Below are 23,201 nucleotides of genomic sequence, written 5' to 3'. Positions count from 1 at the left end.
AATCAGGTCTTACCATCTTGGCCGGGTCTTATAATGACACCAGGCTAGGTTTCACCATTAAGATTCTTTATTTAATAACTGGTAGGCAGATTAATTTAAAAGGAATGATTTTTGATTTATTTATTTCATATAACTATGCATATAATGACGGAGATGAAATTTATAAACTTAACATTCCAATATAGACAAAAAGTTACACACTGCCCTAAACGGGACTTTTAAAGACGAAATACCTACGTAGAGGTTATACAGAAAATAAGTCCACGCAGGGACCAAGTACTAGGATAGATGTCCTCGCAGGGACTAAAAAGCAAGTCCACACAGGGACTGAAAGACAAGTCCACGCAGGGACTAACCACACATTAAATGTCCACGCAGGGACTAAATCAATTAAATGTCCACACAGGGACTTGATTAAAATAGGAAATACAATGGTACATATAGAGACTAATGATCTCGCTTCTTCTTTCCTTTTAACAGGTTTGCTAGGCCTTTGAGGAATCCACGATTGTTCTTACGTTCTTGCTCAAAATCTCGTTCTACCCTATTTAAACGGTGGAGGATTTCTTCCTGCTCTGGCGGGGAAAAATGTGGCTGCTGCGATAGGTGCTGAGCCGGAGTTCTAGCAGGTATTGGGTACCCATGAGTTGAGTATCCCATTCCCCAAGGTGCTTCATAAGGTACTTCAGGATGAAGGGCCAGATAATTTGCCGCCGTTTCTCTGTATGGGTCGCCACCCATATAGTTGTAGTGAGTGTGAGCTGGTTGCTCAAACGGGTTGTACGCTGTGGAACCGGCGTACGCAGGTATCAGGTTATCATAGCCGAATGGTGGCGGAGGTGGCGCAACTGGTGCAGAATTCACCTCTGCAGGGTGACTCGAAGGTCCACCCATTTGTGGGTCTTCTGGCAGTGACGGAAAATGACTGCCACTGGAGTGTCGAGGGGTGCTGAAATGAAAATCCCCTCTTCGTGCGGATATCCGCGCGCCTGATCTCCTACGCCTTGGCGGATCCGGAGGTGCTTGTTGAACTGGTGGCGGCGGAGGCGGTGGCGTAACTGCCACGAAACACGAATCCTCGGAAGGATCCTGCTGCTGCTGTTGCTGGTGAGGTGAAGAATGGTGAGAGGGTGTAAAGTACCACTCGCACTGGTTGAACCTCGCCTGGTAACTGTCGGGACCCTGATAGGGTGTTCCATGGAAGGATGACCCATCAGAGATCTCGATAGGATGGTTGGGGGTACCTCTTGCAGGTTCGATGGGATCCGTATCCTCATCCATATCCATCGCATTGTCTTCGAAGAAATGGTCCTCTGGTCCTAGCGGGTTAAAACCTACTGGTTCTTGGACATAGTTTGCCAGGTTGATCTGGCCTTGGAAGAAAGGGGTGGGATCGCCATAGGAACGGTGCGAAACAGAACGCTAGAGAGGTATATATGAAGGCTGAGGGTTACTGGGCTCGTTCTCCGAATTCGGCCCAAAAGAGTGACGGTATGAAGGCGTCGAACTGTGTGAGGTAGACCGTCTAGCGGGCTCAAAGAGGTTCCTCCTACGCCTCTGAGGTTCTTCACTCCTTGTGCTGGAAGGAGCTCGCATGTGTGAAGGTCCGGCCTCGTGATCATTGTGGGTAGTGATCGGCCCTTTGCCTCTTCCTCTTCTTCTGATTGCTGGTGGCATATTTCCTGCTTAAACAATCTTAAATCAACAACAAACAATAAAAGACAAACTAGAACAACAATTCGAATTCGTCCTATGTTCTTGTCTAGACTCGAGTATGTGCAATTGTGTCATTGAGATTAAACACATAAGGATAGTGTTTAATTCACTCAACGTTGGCTCTGATACCAACCTGTCAAACCCTGATTTCCACACGTTTCACCGGTGGGCCTGGTGAGGGATTACCGTGACGTAGTTGGCAACAATATAGTCAAACCACACAATATTTAAATGCACAACGGAAGCATAAAGATAGTTATATTTCAACCATCAAATGTAATATCCAAGTATCACAAGTAGTCGAAATAATCCACAGGGGATCAAAAATAAAATAGGAAATAATGTTCAACAGATAGTGGCATCCAGGCTTGCGAGACCTAATGATGCTAAGGAGTGGCCAGCCTATTTCGTGTAGAACCTGCACTTAATCTTTTTGAGGAAAATACGTCAGTTTACACTGGTAAATACATTCAACTGACACTTTCGTAAAAGGTTTAATAAAATTGATTTGAATGCACGAGGCACAAACTTTTATAACTTGGGATAATTAATCAAATTTAATCTTGTAAAAGAATTACATGTTCGTTATGCGTTTAGTCGCCCGGTTCGTGCCGGGTTTAAGGTTAATTGACACACCACATAGTACAAAACCACAGCGGGAAAACCAAACGGTCATACCTTTATAAATATGGACACATTGTCAGGTGTACGCCTACACCCGCGTGTCAAGTCGTGGCCATTTCGTAAAATGATGCCAAGGATATCCGGGACATGGTCATTAAACTCCCAAAGGCGTAAAAAAACAGAACCAATTTTCAAGCGGGTCATATTGATAATACCCAACCACTAATGAGTTAGGGTCAATTGCACGACCAAGCGGTACTTTATATACCGTACCCCAAGCCCGTATAAGGGAAAATAAGTTAAAAGTATTTACCTGAGCAAGTAATAACCACAACAAGCAAATGCAAGTATCTTTTACTGGTCTCCTATTCTGGAACGAAGGTTTATAATAACCTATTAGAATCCTAACGGGTCTTTAATTTAGCCTAAGCTTAGACCGATCAGTTTAAAAGGATAAATACGGTTTAATCGCATGAAAGGCGAAAACCGGGAATGGAATGTGGTTTGGACCCAACAAGTTCGGAGACTTGTATATTATGGGTAAACTAAACACATTCTGGTTTTTGAGATAAAAACGTCAAGGTTGGACCCGTTTCGGCTAATTTATGTAAACTAGTTACATAAACCGAACGGAACGCGTAAATGGCGTAACGGGTAACCGTAAGAGTCCTACACAGGTTTCCTAAGTCAATATGCTCTAAAGAGGTTGTGGTATCAGTAGGATACCCTCCATTATTCCCGTAACGAGTTTAATCCCAATACACGCCCCGTAGGGGTATTTTGGTCATTTTAAAGATTATAAAAGAGATTTCCGGGTTCTACAGGGAATCTGAGTTTTCTGAAAAGGTTATAAAGTTTAAAATACTTTATTTATTATTTAAAATCAGTAGCAACTGGATTCGTGTCAAAATACCATGTAGAACTCATTTTATGTTCGAAAAGGGTATATTCGGTATTTACCGAATCAACGCCATAACCGCAGGTTATGAGCAGGTTAAAAATAATCAAAAATCTTTAAAAATTCCAAAATATTATTTTACATCAGGGTGTAAAATGTTTGGTGTCGAACTTTGGGTTTAGATAGGCTTTATGCTAATTGCGCCGATTAATTAAAAAAGTTTTCTTAATTGCGCTATTTAGCATAACTCCTATTCTAGACCTTGGATTGACATGAAATTTTAGGGATATGTTTAGAAATCAGTAACTAAGGTTATTGTCCTTTCACATATCCAAAATTCTCGTTTTAAGATCAAAAGGGCATTATGGTCAACATTAAGCATATATCGGAATTGTGCAAACGACTCGGACAAACAACGGACCAGCCACAGAGGGTTATACCATCATGTAACCTGATCCTAAGAGAGTCCTAAGGCATATCTAAACCATACCAAATCGGGTCAGAACTGAAGTCAAAGCAAAAGTCAAAGTTTTGCGACTTTCGGTTCCGCACCGGGTCAAAACAGTAAATGGTTGGATCAAACAAGCTTAGACCAGTTATAATACTTATTATCAAGTTATATAAGTGATAAAATAGGTTACATGCCATCTACATTGTTAATTATGCGTTAAATCGAAAATTAGCATTCTGTTGACTTTTTCTAAGCAACTTTGACCCGACATTTGGACTAGTTAGAGTGGGAATCAGAGGGTGCCCTTTTAAGGGTTTAATGCCCACATAATTACCAACATATAACTACCTTTGATTCGACTAATCACTGGACCATTTGTGACTAATCGTTAAGTCAACCGTTAATTACGACGGATTGACTTTTAAGCTATAACTAAGCAAAAACTTAACTAAGAAGGGTTGAGCACACTTATTGAAGTCCTATGCACGATTTGTGAAACTTAGAGAGAAGTCTTTAGCTCCAGAAATGCTCCAAAATGCAGATGGAAGGTGTGAAGAACTTGTTGCAACTCATGGCCTTTATATAGTGATCTTGGATGCTTAGGATCATTACAACTAAGGCTACAAGGGTTCCTCGATCACCAACAAGTGTCCCTGAGTGCTAGGGGTCGTTTAGGGGGCGCCCATGCTGCTCATAATGGCTCCTAAGTCGGTTAAAACAACAAATAGTGCTTCTGTCCGCATTTTCTGTATCTGGGCCATTGACGCGGCCCGCGTAAGGGTCCTCTTAACCTTTACGCGGCCCGTCTGAATCCTTTTGTCAGAACCCATATCTTTCACTGTCAGCGCGGCCCGTGTAAAGCCCTCTGCAACCTTTACGCGGCCCGCCTGAGACCTGCTGTAAGATTTTCAAATCTTTTTCAATTATTACCGTCGGCTCTTGGCGTTTCGAAGGGGTAACTTTGCGTTTTGGGCCTTTTTTATTTACGAATAAGGGCCTCGTAACTTTTACCCGACTTATTAATCCTCGGTTATTTTATTATTATCCGAAAAGTCATAACTTTCAATGTTTGACGCTTTTAACCCTTCTTAAACGAATTTGGACATAACCTTCTCAGTCGGTAACGAAACTTTATGAAATTTATATCACGCATTCTAGTGAGTATAATTTACCATTACAAAGCCTCGGGTATGCCAAAGGGTCACTGAGGTATAACTTAAACATGTTGACACATTTGGCCCCTGTAGTTTGTAACTCCTCACTTTCTTCCACATTTCGTTCCGTATGATCCATGATTCATTCGTTCGAAGGTATTAGCATCATGTAGGGTTACTGTAAAGTATATTTATCCCTTGTTGACGTTTTGAACTCTTGAGTTCACATACTTTCTATGTTTGTCAACTTTAGCCCCTTTATAGTAATTATTGCCACGTGCTAACCTATGACACGTGTCATTACTTGGTAGGATGCAAAATTTTCGAGGTGTTACATCCTCACCCCCTTAAAAGAAATCTCGACCTCGAGATTTATTGAAACAAATGAGGATACTTTTCTTTTATCGTGGACTCTACCTCCCACGTGTACTCGGGACCTCTACGGGCATCCCATTTTACCTTTACAATCGGTATATACTTCCTTCGAAGCTTCTTAACCTGTTGATCTTCGATCGACACTGGTTTTTCAACAAACTTTAAGCTCTCATCGATATGTACATCTATATGCGTATAACTAGCGATTCATCAGCGAAACACTTCTTTAGATTGCAGATGTGGAACCACACACTTCTTTAGATTGCAGATGTGGAACACATTGTGGATACCACTGAGCTCTTCCGGTAAGTTTAACTTATAGGCAACCGATCCGACACGTTCGATTACTTCGAACGGTCCAATGTATCGCGGGCTCAACTAGCCTTTCTTACTGAATCGCATCACTCCCTTCCAGGGTGATACTTTCAGCAACACCTTGTCACCTACTTCGAAGTTAAAAGGTTTACGCTTCAAATCTGCGTAGCTTTTCTGCCTATCTCGGGCAGCTTTCAAACGATCACGAATTTGGACAATCTTGTCCGTCGTTTCAAAAATTATATCAGGTCCTATCATCAGGACATCTCCAACTTCTGCCCAACAAACGGGCATTCTACACTTTCTACCATACAAGGCTTCGAAAGGAGCAGCCTTAATGCTCGTATGGTAGCTATTGTTATATGAAAACTCGACTAATGGTAGGTGGTTATCCCAAGCGAAATAGAGAAGGCAGAAGACTGAACACGCCCCGTGCTCAGCCAGCACGGGGCCGTGCCCAAGAAGCAGCAGAAAAGACAAACCTATAGAAGCTTCTATTGCCCACCACGGGGCCGTGCCCAGTGAACACGGGGGCGTGGCGAAAGTACAGCAGGCGCATTAATTGTAATTGCGAATTACAATTAATGAAGAGAGAGAGTGTGTCAGACAGGCACGGGGCCGTGTCCAGCGAACACGGGGCCGTGCCCAGCCTTCTGTTCAGCCTATAAATAGGAGTGCTTGGTTTCATTGCAACTCATCCCTTGGCACACCACCTCTCTCACACTTCATCCACCACCCACCACCATCACAACACCATCATCCACCACCACCATCCATTGTCCATCATAGAGTATGCGAGTCGTCTCGGGATCCAAGATTGATCGTAAGAGTTCTTGACAATCAAGGCCATGTTTGCCTAAGTCTCTTACATCACTTGGTGAAGACAAGTGTTTAGTATAATACTTTTAATTTTCAATATTTTGCACTTTTTATTTGGTTTTGTATTAATGACTTTAATAACTAGTTGCTTATGTTGAAGGTGATCTCTCCTTATCGTTTGTCCGTGGTGTCTTGGCATTATTTTACTGTCTATATAAAATAAAAGATTTTCACCATTCATATCTCCACGGTCTATATGGAGGTATGTTGGCTACCTGGTCGGGGGTTAAGGGAATGATTTGGTAAGGGTCTTGCCCTTGTTCAGCGTTTAGAGGTCCTGCAAGGGACCTGGGTCAAATTTAGTAGGATCTCCTTCAATGCCCATAGGTATTGGATGGCGGGGATCCAAACTCTTTGACCCCCTCATAAGTTAACTACTATTAATACTATAACCCGGCTATTTAGGACTGTATCCCTGCTGACTCAGACTACTTAGTCGAGGGTAACGTCACCTCCAAAAGAGGGGCCTACCATAATTTGCATTAATAACTTAATTCATTATCTTTCAATAATCCGACCCTTTAGGATTGTATCCTTGCTGACTCAAACTACTGGGTTGAGGGTAACGTCGCCTTCAAAAGAGGGGCCTACTACAATAACTAAGATAATCTCTTAAATAAGTGCAAAAGTGCGAAAATAATCAAATGTTATACTAATACACGAGTCGGATCCAAGTGATTCATCTTGTCTATCTGTTTTTATTTTTATTTTATTTTTATTTTATTTTTCAGCATTTAGTTAGTTTTCATTTTCTTAGTTTAAAAATCTTTTCTAACTTTTTGATTTGATTAGACGTTGAGGATAAACCGGTACTAAAAGCTCTTGTGTCCTTGGACGACCTCGGTATCTTACCAACACTATACTACGTCCACGATGGGTGCACTTGCCCATATGTGTGTTTAGTGTTAGTGAATATCGTGTTTTATAAATTTAAAACTTGGCTAAAAGTGTAAAAAAGGGCTTAAATATACATCTAAAATATCTACACACTAGCACGCATCAAGTTTTTGGCGCCGTTGCCGGGGACACAAGGATTTTAAGAAAGTTAGGAATCAACGGCCTAATCCTATTTTTATTTTTCTTTTTTATTTTTTAGGATTTTCTTAGTTTTTCAGCTTCTGCAGAGCTCAGCACGGGCCGTGCCCGCTGAACACGCCCCCGTGCTCAATCATTGGAACTGGCAATCCTGTTTTAAGTCAGACAGTAAGCTGAACACGGGGCCGTGCTCACTCAACACGCCCCCGTGCCCAAGATTCACTTACTGAAAACAGAACCGTTAGATCCCGGCGGTTGGTAATTTCTGACATAAACATGAGTGATAGTAACTCTTTTTACTTTCGGCACCCTTATTGTACGTGGTGTCAATTATGTGGAGGCGAACATAAAGAATTAGAATGTTACTTTCTAAATTATAGGCCCCACTACATAGACCCACCGATTCCTTATAACCTTAAGAGGGTCGAAAGTAAAAATAATCACTATCTCTCCCTAGAATGCGCCCAGCCAGATATTCTAGGAGAAATGCTCCTTGACGAGTTATTTCAACTAGAAGAGCTAATCTTAAATTGGTCAAAAGAGCTTAGGAAGGATTTTATTGATCCACCCCAAGACACTGACCATGAAGAAATGTTGGGATCGCATTCCGACAACCTCGTTGCTCCCAAAAATACCTTCATACCTAGCGAAGACTTGGACGATAGTCGTCCCTGTGCTGATTGTGCCGTGTAGGACTCTCCATCGACTTCGTTCGGTGCATACATAGACCTGAGCGATTCGGCATACACCTTCTTTAACGAGAGCCCGGGAAAGGTTGGACTTGTCCACCTAGAATGAAAATAGGAATTACCCTCACCGACAACCTCTTGCGTTCTCGCCTTGGTCTAGGACAATTATGGTATCTTGGGCACTTTGGGGTTGTTCCAACCAGTAAGGAACCACCCGATATCAATAAAATCCTTAGAAGTAAGGAAACTCCATAAGACAGCTTCCAGACACGGGGCCGTGTCCAGGTCAACACGCCCCCGTGCTCACCTAAAAGATTCTCTGCTGATTTTGTCAGAATACGGACAAAATGTGTCAGGATTTCATCTGCACACGGGGCCGTGTCCAGCCAACCCAGGGCCGTGTCCAGTGCGCTGTCGTTTTCTTTAAATGCAGCCTGATTCCTGCTCATTTTTGACCACTTCAAAAGACAGAGATTCCTGGGATCTTCACTCATACCATCCTAGGCAAGTTCTAAAAGAAGGTTCCCAAGAACCATCTTGTCCCTTCCACTTTTATTCATTACTTCTTCTTTCAAATATTTTTTCAAACATTTCCTCCATGGAAGCTTGGAAGCTACATGATTCCAACCTTTTATGTAAAGTTTGTAAGGTTATTTGCTAGGGATTCTTGTTTAAAGTTAGTTGTATAACTTTGTTTTAAATTATCTGTGCTTAAAACCCAGCTGAAAATCATAAAAATAATTTAAAACTCCAAGAATCCTTAGCCTAAAATCCTGCAGACAAATGGACACGGGGCCGTGCTCAGCGAGCACGGGGCCGTGTTCGAGGTACTGTTTCGTAAAAATTTAGCTTTCTTCGGTTTCTTTCTCAGAAAATGGCAAGCAGAACAAGCGGAACATCTTCAAGAAGTAACCGACAAGGGAGGAGATCATCAACGGCAGAAGACTCTCTTGTAAACTATGTTTACGCCCTAAGGGAGGCTATTGATGAAATGACGGGAGTGGAGGAAGCATTGGTCGACCGTATCAACCATCTAACGGTGGGACTGGAGAGTTGTCTCCGAGAGGTGAACCTCTTGCACCAGAGGTTAAACCTTCTCGCCTCCCCGCCCTTGGTGCCTATAATAACCCAAAGGGCGTGGAACGTGGTGCCCGAAGTCATCATTCCGGCCGAATGGTACGCCATGCACCCTGGGCCTCCGCAAAGAGTGGTGCAAGGAGTCCCGGTGAATGTTCCCCCTCAGCCACAAGTTGCTGAGGAAAATGAAGCCGCCTTCTTCCTTCCAAGGGAAATAGAAGAATGGCTTTAAACAACATCTAGGGAAGAAAACCATCGGCCGAAAGTCCTACTATATCGGGAAGCTATTCTCAAAATTTTCTTAAAAAGTAGAACCCTTTATGATAACCTCGTGTACCTCCTGACCTAGTTAGTTAGGTTTTTATTTTATTTTAGTTAGGAATCTTGTGTATTTCTCTATGGTTTAAATGGAACGATAGTTTTAAGGATTGGATGGTTCATAATAAATAAAACACACTCATGGGGGTAAAGGATGATAAGGGAAATGAGAAACATGGCCCCATGCACAAGAACAAGGCCACACGTCGACAATTTCTCCGTTACAGTAGGTTCAACACGGGCCGTGCCCAGCCAACACGGCCCCGTGCTGAACCCCCTGCAGAAAAATGCCCAGTTCAGGTAACTGGACATGGGCCGTGTTCACCAGACACGCCCCCGTGTCCAGGCTTCTGTTTCCTTTTCTTAATTATCGTTACTGGCACCTGAACACGGGCCGTGTCCGGTCCCCACGGGGCCGTGTCCAGACTGCCAGTAACATAAATTTTTGCTTTTAAACACCATGTTACACATTCAATCAACCTAAAAATTTATTTTTGGGACACATTGAGGACAATGTGTAATTTAAGTGTGGGGGGGGGGGATGCTAAAACCTTGAAATTTTGCAAGTCCTAATAACAAGCTTTACACAAAACTCTATTGGAACCGCTAATCACCCCAAATTTTTTCAAAAAAAAAAAAATTTTCATATTTTTTTTTACTTGTCTAAAGTTTAAGTTGGGAATTCTAAGATTAATAAGGTTATATTTTTGCAAGTTTACAACCGATAGCGTCGTGATAAAAAAGAACTAACATAAGAAAATTATGAAATGACATGACAAGCTTAGTTAAAATTCGATTATATATACTTGATCACATAGAAAAACCCATTCCCACAAAAAGTGAGTTTTGAGCCTTTATTGAGCATACAAATACACATCTTTAGACTAAATGCTCATTTTTCGTTTCTTGTGTGAATAGCCGCTTGGTTCTTACGACTCTAGAACTTGCCACGACGATTCATTCCCGGTCCTTACCAACTTAAACCCAAGTAAGTAAATGATGGAGACATTAGGACTAACCCTTTTTCTTTCAAAACCATTATTTTTATTTTTCTTTTCACCTACCCAAAAACTCCCCCTAGTTAACCCCTTTTGAGCCTAAACCTTTCATTTCTTTACCCTAAAACCCCTTTTACCCACCAAAACCCTTTTTATTTTTACCCTTTATTTTAGTAACAAGCTCGGTTTTCGTGTGACTGAAAAAAAAATGATGAAGTTAGAAATAAACAAACAAAGCTCTTAAAACAAAAGCTTGTTTGAAGAAATACTTCATTAAGAATAAAAAGTCACTAAAACAAAATGTTTTGCGAAAACCGACGCTTTTTACGCTTTTCGCCCTTTTTCTACTAACCACTAACCCAACTACCCACCTTTAGCCCAAGCCTTTACCCAAAAAGTTCTCTTGATATTTACAAAGGTAACAAGTTAAAAAGGAGGAGGATTGATTGCTTGGCAAGCCTATGGTAGGGATAAGTTCCACGCCGCTCTCGAGTGATTCACTAAAAATACACCTTCGGCCGAGTGTGAGTGATTTTTCCCGTGAGGTATGTGAACTTGTATATAAATGGAATTTTAAAAAGGCATGCTATGCCCAAATAAGTAATTTATCCTATGAAACGTTCTAAATAAATCATAACGAATAGGATTGTAAATAAATAAAAATAAAACCAAAAAGATCTTGGATTCCCGACACTCTATGACAAGCCAAAACCTTCTCTTCTACCCATTCCATTTCGGAGTGTAAGCCACGTATTAAAGAGTTTTGCTTGAGGACAAGCAAAAATTCAAGTGTGGGGGTATTTGATGTGTGTAAAATGCAACATATAAATTACATCAAATGAGGCATAAAACTAACCCTTTTTAAGTACTAATGTTGGAAAAAGAGTGTTTTTGTCTTCCTTTTGTATTTTCAGGATTAAATGAGCTCAAATTCACAAAAGAAGCAAAAAGACAGCTAAATCTAATATAAATACAAGAAAAGGAACATAAGTGGATTGCCCGACCTCTCAACAGCATCCTCCCAAGCGAAATAGAGAAGGCAGAAGACTGAACACGCCCCGTGCTCAGCCAGCACGGGGCCGTGCCCAAGAAGCAGCATAAAAGACAAACCTATAGAAGCTTCTATTGCCCACCACGGGGCCGTGCCCAGTGAACACGGGGTCATGGCGAAAGTACAGCAGGCGCATTAATTGTAATTGCGAATTACAATTAATGAATAGAGAGAGTGTCAGACAGGCACGGGGCCGTGTCCAGCGGACACGGGGCCGTGCCCAGCCTTCTGTTCAGCCTATAAATAGGAGTGCTTGGTTTCATTGCAACTCATCCCTTGGCACACCACCTCTCTCACACTTCATCCACCACCTACCACCATCACAACACCATCATACACCACCATCATCCATTGTCCATCATAGAGTGTGTGAGTCGTCTCGGGATCCAAGATTGATCGTAAGAGTTCTTGACAATCAAGGCCATGTTTGCCTAAGTCTCTTACATCACTTGGTGAAGACAAGTGTTTAGTATAATACTTTTTATTTTCAATCTTTTGCACTTTTTATTTGGTTTTGTATTAATGACTTCAATAACTAGTTGCTTATGTTGAAGGTGATCTCTCCTTATCGTTTGTCCGTGGTGTCTTGGCATTATTTTACTGTCTATATAAAATAAAAGATTTTCACCATTCATATCTCCACGGTCTATATGGAGGTATGTTGGCTACCTGGTCGGGGGTTAAGGGAACGGTTTGGTAAGGGTCTTGCCCTTGTTCAACGTTTAGAGGTCCTGCAAGGGACCTGGGTCAAATTTAGTAGGATCTCCTTCAATGCCCATAGGTATTGGATGGCGGGGATCCAAACTCTTTGACCCCCTCATAAGTTAACTACTATTAATACTATAACCCGGCAATTTAGGACTGTATCCCTGCTGACTCAGACTACTTAGTCGAGTGTAATGTCACCTCCAAAAGAGGGGCCTACCATAATTTGCATTAATAACTTAATTCATTATCTTCCAATAATCCGACCCTTTAGGATTGTATCCTTGCTGACTCAAACTACTGGGTTGAGGGTAACGTCGCCTTCAAAAGAGGGGCCTACTACAATAACTAAGATAATCTCTTAAAAAAGTGCAAAAGTGCAAAAATAATCAAAGGTTATATTAATACACGAGTCGGATCCAAGTGATTCATCTTGTCTATCTGTTTTTATTTTTATTTTATTTTTCAGCATTTAGTTAGTTTTCATTTTCTTAGTTTAAAATTTTTTTCTAACTTTTTGATTTGATTAGACGTTGAGGATAAACCGGTACTAAAAGCTCTTGTGTCCTTGGACGACCTCGGTATCTTACCAACACTATACTACGTCCACGATGGGTGCACTTGCCCATATGTGTGTTTAGTGTTAGTGAATATCGTGTTTTATAAATTTAAAACTTGGCTAAAAGTGTAAAAAGGGCTTAAATATACATCTAAAATATATACACACTAGCACGCATCAGTTCCAAAGACAAAAACCCACGAAAATGAAAAGAGCAAAGTAACGCAGTTGGTGAAAATTCACAAAAGATTATAAATGAAACCCCAGTAGAGGGTAAATGTCCCAGAAGAGACAACTAAAATTCCAGAGGAAAATGAAGTTTCAGAAGAAACATCGGTACCGAACGAAAATGAGATCTCTATTAATTATATACAAGATAGTACAATGTGGAACCGGAATAAAACACGTGTTGATGATATATTTGCATATGCTATAGCAACGGATGTAATCAATGAAAATGATTACGTACCTAAAACTTTAGAAGAGTGCATGCACAGAAATGATTGGCCAAGATGGCAAGAAGCCATAAACGCCGAATTGAATTCGCTCGAAAATCGACATGTTTTTGGACCTGTAGTCTGAACGCCCATAGACGTCAAACCAGTAGGTTATAAATGGGTGTTTGCAATAAAGAGAAATGAAAAGAATGAGATTGTACGAGATAAGGCTCGACTTCTAGCACAAGGGTTTTCCCAAATCCCAGGAGTTGATTATGAGGAAACGTATTCCCCTGTAGTGGATGCGATAACCCTTAGGTTCCTAATCGGCCTCACAATCTCTGAAGGACTTCATATGAGACTAATGGATGTCGTCACCGCATACTTATACGGGACACTTGAAAATGACATCTACATGAAAATCCCTAAAGGATTAAAATTGCCTGAAGCATTAAAATCAACACCTTGAGATATGTGTTCTATAAAGCTCTAGAGATCTTTATATGGTCTCAAACATATGAGACTAATGGATATCGTCACCGCATACTTATACGGGACACTTGAAAATGACATCTACATGAAAATCCCTAAAGGATTAATATTGCCTGAAGCATTAAAATCAACACCTTGAGATATGTGTTCTATAAAGCTCCAGAGATCTTTATATGGTCTCAAACAATCTGGTCGTATATGGTACAATCGACTTAGTGAATATCTCGAAAAGAAAGGATACAAGTCTGATGTAATCAGTCTATGTGTCTTTATAAAACGATCACTCTCAAATTTCACTATAATAGCAGTCTATGTTGACGATATCAACATCATCGGATCTCCTGAAGAGATAGAGAAAGCTGCTCAGTTGTTAAAGAAGGAATTTGAAATGAAAGATCTTGGTATGACGAAATTATGTATCGGACTACAATTTGAATATCTGTGCAATGGCACATTTGTCCATCAATCAAACTACATCCAGAAGATGTTAGTACGTTTCAATATGGACAAAGCACATTCGTTTAGCGTACCTATGGTTGTCCGACCGCCTAGATCCACACAAGGATCCTTATCGCCCCCAAGAAGAAGGCGAAGAAGTACTTGGTCCAGAAGTACCATACTTAAGCGCGATCGGTGCCCTTATGTATCTCGCAAATAATACAAGACCTGACATTGCATTTGCAGTACATGTGCTAGCAAGATACAGTTCGAATCCAACACGTAGACACTGGAATGGTGTAAAACATATATTCCGGTATATTTGCGGGACACAAGACTTAGGTCTTTTCTACCAGAAAGGTCAAAAGTCCCAGCTTGTTGGGTATGCTGATGCCGGATATCTATCAGATCCTCACAAAGCAAAATCTCAGACAGGTTATGTATTCACATACGGCGGCACAGCAATTTCTTGGAAGTCAACTAAGCAAACACTTATAGCAACATCATCAAATCATGCCGAATTGACAACACTATATGATGCTAGTCGAGAATGCTTGTGGTTGAGATCAATGATTAATCACATACAAGAAGCATGCGGATTAGAACAGATCAAGAAGGAGCCGACAATTATTTATGAAGACAATGCTGCTTGCATAGCTCAGATCAGAGAAGGTTATATCAAGGGTGATCGAACAAAGCACATCTCACCAAAATTTTTCTCAACATATGACTTGCAAAAGGAAAGGGAAATTGATGTTCGCCAGATTAAGTCAAGCGAAAATCTAGCTGACCTGTTCACGAAATCTTTACCCAGAAGCAGTTTCGAGCAGCTATCACACAAGATCGGTCTTCGTAGATTGAAAGATGATTGTTGAATTCAGGGGGAGAATTATGCACGCTGTACTCTTTTTCCTTAACTAAGTTTTGTCCCACTGGGTTTTCTTAGTAAGGTTTTTAATGAGGCAGCATAGCTGATCCAGTAGTATCAGTTTATTTATTCAGGTCCTGAAGTACCTATTTAACATCATCCTGAAGTATGAAGTATGTTGTTAAACTGTGTGTAATTCTAAATGTCTGAGGGGGAGTGTTATAAACCAGACATTTTAGGCCCAACCCATTACTTATGGGCTTTAGGGTTTACAGTTTTGTTTATCTATATATTGTAATGAAACAATGGGAATTAAGTTGATCTCTATTTTTTTTCTCTTTAGTTTTTATCAAAATTAAATATTTAATAACCACAAATTAAATTTATTATTCACTACACATTTTCCAGAATTTGGTAAATGCATTATATACTAGTAGAATTACCTCCGGTGCATTGTGACAGAATTTTGTATTCACACAAAACAACAAAGTTACGTACCTGTTTGGTACTGGTAGTTCAAACATATAAATAAAAAAACTCGAAACCAACTTGTACAGGAGCAAAAAACATGAAATAAATACAACGTTGTTTAGGCAGTATCAATTCGGTTAATAAAATTAAACACAACTGTCCACTAAGACTTTTTAAAGGAGTTAAGAATGCAAGTTATTAGAGAAAAAATTAATAAAAAGAAGTGTCACTGAAGCCGAAAACCATAAAATGGATACTGGTATGGGTAACTGATGTGCGTAAATGTACATATATATATGACAGATTTGTAACGCAACTGTCAATTAATTAGGGTTTTCTTATTTTGCGTCACAAATTTGTAGGAAACGATATTATTTTCCCTTATTTATTAGGCTTATGTAAATATTTATTCGGTAAAGAATAATAATTAACCTTTTGTAGGTTATTTCTGACAGATTTGTGACACAAGTGTCAATTAATTTGGGTTTTCTTGTTTTTCGTCATGGATGCATCGAAAATTTGTAACAAAATCATGAAATTTTTTTTGTAGGAAATTCGTCATAAAGGTGTTGTAATCTGTGACGAAAAAAATTGTGTAGGAAATTTCTGTAGCAAATTGTCCCCTTTTCTAGTAGTGTATGTCACATCATTTAGGGTCTGATTTTACTCATTAAGGGTCTGATTTTATTCACTTTCTTTTGTAAATACTGTAAATAAGTTCTTTATATGTTTACTTCTGTTTTTCAAGGACAAACCGTGACAACTCCCATTTAGCCAGGTTATTATGGGTACAGTTAAATTACGTGCAATCATTTATGTGAATATAGACTTAGTTTAGCAATAACTAGGTCATATAGTGTGTTGCATGTGCATGACAAGGCACATTTTTAGTATGTCCAATAGAGAATACTACTATCAACAAACACGTATGTGCTAATTTAACTTAAAACAATCAACAAACAATCCAAAATAACAAACGGTGATATACGAAATACAAAACAACAAAACCCTAATCTAACGAATGCGTCAAATTTTATCGAATTCTACTCTTATCCACATAGTTTATAACTTGTATGGACTACAAAAATAACTATTTTTATAAACAATGTGTTTTGGTATGCAAATATTAGTATACAGTGTATTAAAAATAAACAACGCTTAATCTAGTGTTCATACATGCTTAAAATACCATAAAATACTACCATTATGTATAAACTATGTATCTATTTTGTACAAATACACTAACTAAATACAAAATCAGATTTGAAGGGATCTTTATGGGATTAGCTAGTTGAGGATAAGAATCAAATTCAACTTTAAAACACATAGTGTACTGCTAACACATCTAATCTCACAAGGACTATCATCACCCCCACTACACCACACCACCTCCTCTCTCCCTCTCGGCCACACCCTAAAACCAAACCCACCCCACCCCAAAACACTTCACACCTTCAAACTTTCGTAAAAACTCTCTCTAAGCATCCCAAGTAATCTTCATCTCCCATTCATTTTACTAAGGTATTATTTCAAGGATTTAAGCATTCTCAAACTTCTAAGTTATGAATAAACTTGGGTACGCTTCAAAACTTCAAAGAAAACACACTTGGAGGAAACTTTAATGTGAAGGAATCCAAGTTTGTGTTTTGTTTGATGATCTTGATGTTTTAGTGGCTAAATGTATAAACAACATGTTGTGATAGAGGAATCATCCATAATACATATATACATGTAGAGATTTTCCTCAATTATTCACCCAAAAACATGGATATCCATTCAACACACTAAAACTAACAAGTATTATATAGCACCTCTTGCAAAATAGTTTTTTTGAAAGATTCTTGAACTAACATCACCATTAAGTTGTAAGATCATAACCTTGTAAAATTTTCTGAAAATGAACTTCAAAAAGTTGATAACAAAGTGCCTTCCGGCTCAATGTTTCTCGGAGCCTAAAGCGAACAATGAAATTGAGGCCCTTTTTACTAAGTTCTATTTTTGAAGTGTAGCAATTTTTTTTATAACGATAGCGCTTCTCTAGATAACGTATTAAACAAAAAGAAAAGCTATTTTCTAATTTTCATTTAAAACATTATTCATCTTTCAATAATAACCGTTAATTTTTAAGTTGAATAACTTAAGTCATACTATTTCCTCCACTCTATTTTTATCAATACACACATATATAAACATGTAGTTCAAGACCAAAATATATATCACACATCAGAAAGTTGTTTAAATATAAATATAAATAAATAAATTAGAGCAGAATATTGAAATTTATATAAATTATTAAATATAACTATAAAAAACAAATGAAAAAATATCACATAAAGTCATCAATAAATATTTCAAAATTATAGAGGGGTTATGTGATTACGTAGGGGTAAAAAGGTAAATGTCATATAATCAAATCACTCCCTTATTCATCTTTTTTATTATCAAGTTATCTTTTTCATTCTTCAAGAAAACCTTCTAAAAAATAAAGGAGCTCACAAATTAACCTATCTTTCTCTTAATTTTTTCCCTTATCTTTCTAGGAACATATACTACAAAATCAAGGAATAACAATGGCAGCCTCATAAAATTGGAGGCCCTTAAACTTTTGGGGCCTAAAGCCCTTGCTTCATTTGACTTATGTTAGAGCCGGCCCTGGGTGAATGAACAAAAAGTAAATAATATAAACTTGAAATAAGCACTAGGTTACAAGATGTGTTCAAAATAGTCTAGATTCATCATATTTTGATGAATTCACTTATTTTATACTTAAACAAGGTTAATAGAGTGGTTTGATGAGGAAAAATTGGTTAAAAACCTGCTAGAAATAAAGAAGCAAAAATAAATACCGAAAAACCGAAAAGAAAGCCCTAAGAATGGAAACCCTAGCTATGAGTTATATAAAATCCTAAAAATTTTATAGTGGAGTGGATTTGGGATGTCAAAATAAGGTTGTTGACCAAAAATTAGATTTTTTTGAAGTGTATAGCTATTTTTAATAATTTAAGAGCATAAATAACCATCCAAACTAAATAAAATACTTAGACAACCCAAAAATTTCCCAAATTCATACAATAATTTTAATTAGTAGATTAGAGTTTGCAATTCAGAAAGGGGTGGCGGCGCAGCTTGTTGCCCGTCTACCTTCTGTTTTGATGTAACTTGGCAAGTATTGAAAATTGAAATAAACAAATTTTTAATTTTCAAAAAAAAAATAGTTATAATAAGCTCAGAAACCAAAAATCAAGTGAAAGCAAGTTAAAATCACTAAATATATTAAAAATAATATTTTTTCCAGAGACTTGTAGGGTTATGAGTGAATTTTGGAATATTTTGGAGTTATTTGAGCAATGGAATTATTTTTATTAAATTTATAATTTTTACGGATATTTAAAACGACTTTTAGTTCAAAACAGAAGTCTACAGTTCAGATAACAAGGAAACAGAAAAAAAAATTCAGCCATGGTCATCTGACAACAAAATCAATGGCCAAGAGCTCACTAAGAAGAGGCCATCTTAACCGAACTTGAAACTTATTTCTTTCAAGAGGCCAGACCCACAACAAGTTGTATCATCTGATAATGTTCATGTATTCACCTTCTCTTTCCTCGCCGCTACCAGCTCAGCATTAGAGCCACAACCACCGACACCAGTCAAAGGAATTACCTGTTACACCGGCTTACAACTTTGGAATGAACAAATCAGGTACCCCGTTGCTTTCAGTTTCCCTTCTAGTAGCAGTGTTGATCTTAAGTTCAATCAAGGGAGTCTTGCAAGTGTTGTTTTTTCTTATATTTTTTTCAGACATGTTATGATGGATTATATCGGGTGACATTTTGTTCATGGAAAGTACAATAGTAGACTTGTGAAGATGATTTGTATCACTAACATAACTGTAATTGGTTATGTTACCGTGATTACAAATTGCTAGTAATGAACAAATTGTTACACTTCGTGTGCATATGCCAAACCATGACAATTAAATTTGCCTCATCACGTCATACACCCATGATGACGCCAAACAAGTAGGTCACAATTGCAACCAAGAACGGGGATTGTCAATCCCAATAGATCTATTCGAATGTTTCGTGGTTTCGACAGACTAATGGTTACTATAACAATACCAACACGAGGGCTTTCCGAGTTCATAACCAACCAAAACTTATGCGCATATAATAGATATGGTGGATTTCATGCCCAACTACCATACCCCGTAACCAAGCATGTATTTACCCCAATCTCATAAACATTAAAACAAAAAAAGGCCGTGAAAACTCACCTAAAGCTCCATGCACAGTGCTAGCAAATAAACGATGTCCGACAATGAAACCAACTTTGAAACCAACTTACAAGTGTCCTAAACCGTATAAGACACTAAGGTCTAAACATGTGTCTACACGACAAGTTGTTCACCCAACTTGCTTAGACCGAATGATATATTAACATTTTAGACAAAACATTTTAACTCAACGGCCCGTTGATGATTATTATCCAAGTGTTTATCATTATACATATTAACTCAAAAATATATAATAACACATAACTTCACAACACTAGGATCTTATCTCGAAACCTTATTTAACAATCCCTCTCAACACACGACCAAACTATTTAATAAATATATATTTCCTCCAAAAATAATATATTCATTAGTGAAATAACATTCCACAATCCACATGAAGTGAACACGACCAACTATTAATATTTTTTAAAAAGGAATATATATACTTTAGAAAATAATATATCTTATATTATATCATATCTATCAAAACCGTTCATCAACATGGACATCACTACACACACACACACACACATATATAGGGTAGGGTTCATGCGAGAACCACTCTTATTGCGAGAACCATGAGAACCAGTGTGAACAAGGGTATTATTGTAATTAAATACAGAATGTTAATAACACGGTGTCTACAATCTCTGCAATTTGATTTCTATTATCAACACACTGTATCATTGTACAAATTAGGGCACAATTCAGGGCAAAAATTGAACAAAATCATTCAATCGATTACTAATTGTTATTACATTCAGTAATCGATTAAAAAATCATCAATTACCATTGATCGACATGCCCTAGAAATCAGAAATCGTGTCCGTTTATTAATCGCTGATCGGCTATCCCTGCCAAATCTCAATTAGTCGCCAATCACGCCATCTAACACTCGGTAAGGATCTGCCTATTACCAGTAGATATATATATTATTCTTTAGGTATCTGTTTTTATCAGTAATTTTGATTTCTATCAATGATTTATATGAATGTGATTCAAGTCGTTGATCTGTTAACTGTGCTTGTTATGCTATCGCACAGATCTTATACAGTGCCATAGCTGACCTAGTATGTATATGTGAACCAAATAAAGTTAATAATATCATTCATGTGCATAATGAATTTGAGCAGATTTGTTTAGGATACGTGTATATGATTTTGTGTAATTAGAATATGTTGGTGTTGTTGTTTTAGGTAATGCACATGTGCATAGTGAACTTGAGCAGTTTTGTGTAAGATATGTGGTTTTGTGTAATTAGGATATGATGGTTTTATTGTGATTTTGTGTAATTAGGATATGATGGTGTTATTGTTTCATGTGATTCACATGTGCATAGTAAACATGAGCAGCTTTGTTTAATATACGTGTATATGATTTTGTGTAATTAGATTTTGTTGATGTTGTTTAAATTGATGCATATGTGCATATTGAATTTGAGCACATAACATTGAACTTTACATATGGATTGATTTTAAGCATCATTATAAGAATATGTGATGCACATGTGTATATTGATTCACAAGTGCATATGACAATGATATGTGATGCACATGTGCATATAGATGCACAAATGCATATCGTTTACAGTGATGAAAAAAGTTGTTTAATGCACATACTAATTGAAATTGCATCTTTGATTATATTATGTTTCAATTATTATTGTAGGCAAAAAAATGGAAAAAAGCGAAGAAAATAACACTTTTGTTGAGATCGAATGACGAAGGGGCAACAAAACTGCCAGATGATAAGGAAGGTGAATACAAAAGTGTTAAGTGAAAAGCTAAATAAGGTTGGTTATTAGTCGATGATGCAGTTGGTAATATATGCACATGTGCATCCAATTGTTACTTTCATGTTGAACGATATTCTTTGATGTCATGTGCAGTTACGGCAGGAGAAAGAAATACAAGGAATAGGACAAGTAAACGAATGCACGATGTGATGGATGTTATGTGATGGATGATAAGGGGGACGAGACAGTGGAAAACATTAATGAAAGAAAGTTGGATAGAATGGTGTTATATTGAAAATTATGGTTGATTTTGTATGGTGGTTTATATGTTAGTTATTTTTTTAATGATAATTTATATTTGTTTATTGGACGATGATAACTATATGATCGTTAATTCCATAATTTGATGTAATATGGTATAGCGTATGTTGGAAATGCACATGTGCATAAGGTGAATTAGTATGCATAGTGGTGATATATGATGTGTTCCCGGATGATTATATTCAGTTTACAATGTTTTCAAATGTTATATGGTGGTTGGTATAGTATATGTTAGAAATACACAAGTGTCTAAAATTGTGACGTAAATGATTATGTTGCCTATGCACATGTGCATATTTATATATTATGATGCATAGTGGTAATGTATGATGGTGTTTGGTATAGGATATGTAGTTTACAATGTTGTATGGTGTTTGGTATAATATATGTTGGAAATGCCCAGGCACCTATTGATGTGATATAATGTGTGGCATAAATTATGTTGGCAATGCACATGTGCCTAACGTAAAGGTAGTAATGTATAATGTTGTTTAACATAGTATATGGTGGCAATGCACATGTGCATAATGTATACGTTGCAATGTATACTAGGTGGATTGAAAATGGAGTACATGCACTTAAAACATAATGACATTAGAAATAGTGCATCGATAAGTTTAGATGTTAAGGTTTCAATGTTGAAAATGCACGCGTTGGGTAATGCACATGTGCATGTGTTGAAACAGTGGACATATTGGTAATTTATGTTAATTGGTCACGAATAAAACAGTGAATATTACACCGCTAAGTAGATAAACAATAAGTATAAACAATGAATGTAAACAAAAACAAGTGATAATCAATATATAAGTAGTTGCGTGTGGAAAATCCAGTTGTTGTAGCATAAGTGTTGTACATCATCACAATGTCCTCCTAGTGATTAAACGTTCTATTTAGAGTAGGGAATTCAACATCAGCATCAGGTATCCAATATGGTGTGCCTTTAGGTGAAGAATGCACGACAATCTTAATTGTTACTGTATATAAACAAAAAATAAAATGAATAAAAAGAGGATATAAATATCATAATTACTAAAATATATGGCATGTGTACGCACAATGTTTATACGGTCAACGATGTATACATGGTCAACAGTTTATCGGTGATGCGTAATCGTATACAGACGAGCCGGATTAGTTTGTTGTAATCACCGAATAAATGATGTATTCGATTGAGTAATCGTATACAGACGAGCCGGATTAGTTATCGTAGTTTCTTGCTTGTATCCGCAACCCGGGCACAATGTGCTGATCTGAATTCCCCTTTTTTTCCAGATCCGTCTTTATCCGTAACCTGCCTTCGACATTTTTCCATT

The sequence above is a fragment of the Helianthus annuus genome, chromosome 6 (assembly GCF_002127325.2).
Source record: "Helianthus annuus cultivar XRQ/B chromosome 6, HanXRQr2.0-SUNRISE, whole genome shotgun sequence".
Taxonomy (NCBI): Eukaryota; Viridiplantae; Streptophyta; class Magnoliopsida; order Asterales; family Asteraceae; genus Helianthus; species Helianthus annuus.
This window is presented reverse-complemented; position numbering follows the sequence as displayed.